Here is a 5,617-nt window from a genome sequence, read left to right as displayed (position 1 = left end):
TACAGTCCTTTTAAAAGGGCGTCCCCTTGTGGTACGGGTTTTTCAAAAAATACCAATGGCCTATGGTCTTAATTTGAACCTATAACTAGACTCGACCAAGGATGAATAATCACAGTAGGTCATGCCTTTATTGATTTATTCGGTTTCGGTTTGGAGGAGAAATGTTTAAACACAGATGGCGCAGTTCTCTTAATTTTGTTTAGCATACAGTCAATATTACGGGTCAATATGGCAGACTCATACTTACGAATATTACAGGGTTATGATCATACTCAAGGGCAATTGAAAAATAGGTAAACTGTAACACATAGGAAAGATATTTATGGCAATAATTGAAGAGACACATTTGAAATGCTAATGGCCAGCTTTTAATAGTTCCTTATGGCATAGAACTGAACTGAATTGAACATGTGAGAAAAAATATACTAGATTATCTAGACATATGGAAAAATCTTGAAGAAGACAGTCTTATATCACAAAATATGAAAACCCCCCCAAATACACCATATGTGGTCCAAAATTTGGTGAAAGAGAAATTCACATTGTTCCTTATGTCAATGTTTCACCTTTTGTCACCTGCAAAACAATACTTTTTTTTAATAAAAACAAATATTCTATTTCAAGCAAATGCTTTGCATCTTTAAATATATCAGATGCAACAATAAACAAGTTGTCCTAAGCAAATAAATAAAATCTCAAAAGTCAAAAACGTTCTTTGTTTACAGGGTTCATACAATTTTTGGAAAACAAATTTCCCTGAGATTTCCAGGTTTTTCCCCATATACTTCCCTGAATTTTCCAGGTTTTTCCCCTATATGGAGTATCCTATGGAGCAAATGTTAACGAAGGAGGGGGTGGGGGCAAATAGGGCTATAACATACTCAAAGGGCATCCCCGTATCTCTATTAGAACCAGAGTTATGAGGCTCCAAATATAGTGTAATGTTAATCCTATGGAGGGTGGTATGTTTATGAACATTTTGCTTAATTACTCGGCCCCTGTTTGTCGTAGCCGTACGTTTTTAGTATGGTTAGATGGGGGATAAATATGACTATAACATAATCAAAGGACATTCCCGTATCTCTAATATAACCAGAGTTATGAGCCTCCAAAGTTGGGTGTAATGTTAATCCTATGGAGGGTATGTTCACGAACATTTTGCTTAATTACTCGGCCCCTGTTTGACGCAAATTTCCCCGATTTCCCTGAATTTTACTAAGAATTCTAAATTTCCCTGAATTTTCCCTGAGGTTTTTGTCAACTATTTATTTCCCTGATTTTTCCAGGTTTTCCCGGTTTTCCAGGTTTGTATGAATCCTGTGTTTAAATAATTTTTTGATATTTGAAAGTTTTTTTTTCATTTCCAAACCACATAAATTATCTATTTCTATTTGTTTTGAAGTTCAAAGAATTATTGCAAACACACGCAATTTCAAGAACGCAAGTTAATAACGGAGTTGATATCTTACCCTGGCTTCCAAATACTCAATCTTCCTTTCCAAAGACGTTAACTTCTCATTTAGAGTCTCAATTCGTGATCGGCAAGACATATCTGTAATAATAGAGCTATTTCAGAGGGGTAATGGCTACGTCACCAATGCTATTTGCCCATAGAGAAACATTCACAAAATGGCCGCCCTCTACACTCAAAGGCAGGCCCAATTTTCGTAGCAGACGAAATTTTTCCCCCACTGAAATAGCTCTATAGGTAAAACTATTTAAATAAGATCCTTTAAAGGATATCATATGAATGAAAGTAAGTATATTGAGGGAGAAGATTTAAAGCAGTGATTGATAGCAGTGTTTATCATCTATCCAAATGTTAAGATGTGGGTAGAGAGATGGGGCTAAGATGGCAACTTTATCTCCCATAATAGTTTTTAGTTGCAACAAGGTTTGGGTAAGGGTTTCCGTCTTCATGTCACAGAGAAAATTATCTTTCAATAACATAGATTCTTTTATGTGTTAAGAAGATATTTCACAATTTGCGATTTCTAATAGGAATTATTAAAAGGCACAACAAGACAAACATTGACATATACAATAACACAAGAACACAACACTACACTACCTAAGCCTTGGTTTAACACTAGTGTTTCACCAAATAATCCCACTTAAAATTCAATGTTTGAACGGTTTTTATTACCAAATGAGTTTAGGAAATCGGCGATTTTCTTTATACTTCCAGATTACTTCGATGTACTCTCGATTAGCCCAATCTTGTTGAATTTGTTTTTGAATAGCTTCTCTTTCCACCATCGCCATTTTACTTCTCTCGACCTGGTCGGAAACATTGAGCAAAGAGAATATAGGGAAGGAGTGGAAAATGGGGCAAAACTTGTCACTCTTTTCTACCGCGCATCTTCAACGCTCAGTACCGAGGCATTTCCGTTTGAGACATTAAATGGTATGTAGGTGGCGCTACTGAGCCGGAAACTCCCTCGTACCGCTAGTATAGATAGTTTTCACACATGGAGGATTCATACCATTTACACCAGGAAGCCGGGCTATCTGGAGGACAAAAGCAGACGAGTTTTTGTCCGCCAGATAGCCCGGTCTCCTGGTGTAAATGGTATGAATCCTCCATGTGTGAAAACTATCTATAATTTAGGCGAGACATAACTATTTACGCTTGTGGAGCGGGGGAGGTTCCACTCCTCCCCTATATTCTCTTTGGTAATGCACCGCCACCTATATGTATATTATTTAATCTTGAAGGAGAGAGGAATGGAGTGGAAACCCCCATACCTATAGCGTTGCCTGTGTACCCCCACCTACGGCACCATAGTCCTCCCAGCATCCTCAGCGGTTAGGTAGGGTCGTACTGGACGAAATTGTAAAGGGCGCTCCCTCTATCTTAAAAATAGAAGCTAGTTCTCATACAAATAAAATGGCGATACGCGGCAGCACTTAGCAATCGCCTACCGAAGGGTAGGGGCGTGCGCGAGGTACATTGGGAGAGATGTGGTGCCGCAGGTCGCCCATCATCATTTCCAATCCATCTGACTCCCTTATCCCTGATTTAATATAGGAGGCGGTGAGTAACGAATGGACAGCTACCAAGTTTATCACGCGATGGTGTCGCCATCTCGAAGCCTAGATAAGAAATGTATCAGCCAAATTTCCCGCCTTTTCTTTTAGTTCCCTTGGTTGCATTGGGATGGCGCCACAAGCGCGTGAAATAGTTAATTGGGTCCTGTTCAGGCTTGGAAATAAGGTTTATTTCTGAACTAGTCCTCCGGACCAGTGACCCCTGATGTCTTAAATATGAAACTGGTCCCGGGACCAGTGACCCTTCCCCAATTTATTTTTCTACTGGTCCCAGGACTTGTGGTCGTTCTCTCTTCTAAAAAATCTCTCTCGGCTTAGGGTTGTATACACGACTGGACTCCTGGAGTCGAAATTTATGTTAAAATGAAAATAATTAAAGAGGTCCCCATATCAATTTTTAATAAAAGTAGGAATTAATAAACTAGTCATTGGGACCAGTGACCCTCGCGTTTTGAATAAAAAAAGTGGTCCAAGCTATTAATAAACTGGTTTTTGACCTGTAAACCTGTCTTATTTCCTAGCCTGGTCCTGTTGGGGTGGTTCAACCAGGTGAAAAACCCAACCCTCGGATCAGCGGCGGGAAATTCAAAGGAACCGAAAATTTACAATAAGTTCAATGGGTAGGTGGTAGGTTTTTTTGGAATATCCAAGTCATATTGATCCAAATGACCTGAAATTTTTATGACACGTTTGTTTTTAGGTATCTATTATACTACAAAAGTTTAGATCGGATATTTTTTAAATAAAAAAGTTTCCAATGGCTAAATGATGTATTCAGAGTTAACGTAGAATATAGCTTCGGATCTAATCTAGTATAATAGAACAGAACAAAATTATTTCGGAGGCAAAAACTTGGGAGTTTAATTGCTTCATTAAAGGAAAAAAAACTTGAGCATTCTTTGTAAGCTTTGGAGTAAATAAATGATGAGGAAACATAAGAAAGATTGAACTATTAAAAATAAAAATAAACAACACAAATCAATGGCTTCAAGGCTCGGGTAAATAAAAATTACCGTCAATCCATAAAAGTCTAATAAGCACTTGTAATGCTCAAGGACTATGTAAGTTGACACAGCCGATTATAAAGTATGTGTCAGATCTAATCACTCATATTTAATCAGAAATAAAGAGATTTAGATTATATATTTTTAAGGTGTCACCCATTATGCTGCTGACTTGCGGTTTTAAAAATACCTACCCAAGTTTGCTATCGAAACTGGAGATAAAGATAACTTTAACCCGAACAATTTTGTTTTAATAGAAATAAGCTTAACCAAAACCTTTTTGCAACTTCTGAAAGCTTAGGCAAATAACAATAACAGAACGTGGAGCAGCAAGAAGTCATAAATATAATAAGTATTTCCAGAAGGGGATAATAGAAGAAGGATGCCGCTCATTATATACTCAGAAGTATATAATACTTCTCTTCTACTATCCCTTCTGCTGATACCTATCAGAACTAATACATTGTTTTAAAAGCTTGTTTAGAAAAAAATATATATTTTTTACCTCTCCGAGTGACGTATGTCACGGAGAGGTTCTAATTTCGACGTGTCTGTGTGTGTGTGTGTGTCTGTCTGTTGTTATTGACTTACACCCCAGGGGACCGTGTTCGCAGTTTCCGAATTGAAGCAAATGTGTTCGCTATTTCCGGACCGTATTCACAGTTCCCGGAAATTTCAAAACTTGAATCTATCCACAAATCAACTGGCCACTATTACTTCATCTGACTAGTCAATTGTCTATTCTACATGAATACCAATCTGTACTTATTGGCTTCAAACACCACCATTTTGTGGTCTTTGTCCATTCCACATAGACACCAGTCTGTACTTACTGGCTTCTATCACCATCATTTTCTGGTCTTTGTTTTTGTCCATCACACATGGACACCAGTCTGTACACCTGGCTTCTAACACCACCATCTTCTGGTCTTTGTTTTTGTCCATCCCACATGGACACCAGTCAGAGAGTATAGCCGCCTGTATACCGAATTAATTCGGTATACAGGCGGCCTTTACGTAGCCCCATTTGTTGCCCCCCCTTTTCTATCTATCTCGTTCCTCTAGATGGTACCGTGCCTGAAGGGGGAAAATATGGCTGGAGGGGGGGGGACGGCACGTATCACGTGATATTGTTGGCGGGAAATTTGAATTTGTTTTTAGTGTATTGGTACGACGTCATGTGACTTGGTGACGACATTCAGTGTCCATAATGTTATTATTTGGTGTATCTTTAGGCTACTGTATACATTTAGTGGATGATTTAATGGTAATTCTATAGGTTCAGTAGACCCTTTCTACACGCACCCGTCCCGTAATGTTTTTTTTTTGAATGATTTTAAGGTCTCTCCATGTATGCTTATGCCATACTAAAGAACTAGATTAGGTTTACGTAGTTTATTGAAAATTAAGCAAAGACTAAGTTCTACAGTAAGGATGTATGCTTTGTATTGTTATTATTAGGTGTATTTTTAGGATATTGCGTACATTTAGGGTATAATGTGTTGGTAATTCTATAAGTTCAAGTAAACCCTTTCTACACCGTCCTGTATGATTTTAAGGTA

The 5,617-nt window shown here is 38.0% G+C and overlaps 1 pseudogene across 1 annotated transcript; it reads right to left on the bottom strand.

The window, feature by feature from the left end:
• Positions 1-345: 345 nt before the first annotated feature.
• Positions 346-2,265, bottom strand: LOC149656759 (putative protein BRICK1-B; annotated as a pseudogene). Its single transcript, XR_016370022.1, has 3 exons — positions 2,147-2,265; positions 1,470-1,552; positions 346-576 (listed from the first exon to the last, which is right to left on the bottom strand). The product of XR_016370022.1 is annotated as a putative protein BRICK1-B (transcript).
• Positions 2,266-5,617: the final 3,352 nt, after the last annotated feature.

Source organism: Phalangium opilio, unplaced genomic scaffold (genome assembly GCF_054372755.1).
Source record: "Phalangium opilio isolate 3A_F unplaced genomic scaffold, DU_Popi_V2 ptg000077l_1, whole genome shotgun sequence".
Lineage (NCBI taxonomy): Eukaryota > Metazoa > Arthropoda > Arachnida > Opiliones > Phalangiidae > Phalangium > Phalangium opilio.
This window is presented reverse-complemented; position numbering and strand designations above follow the sequence as displayed.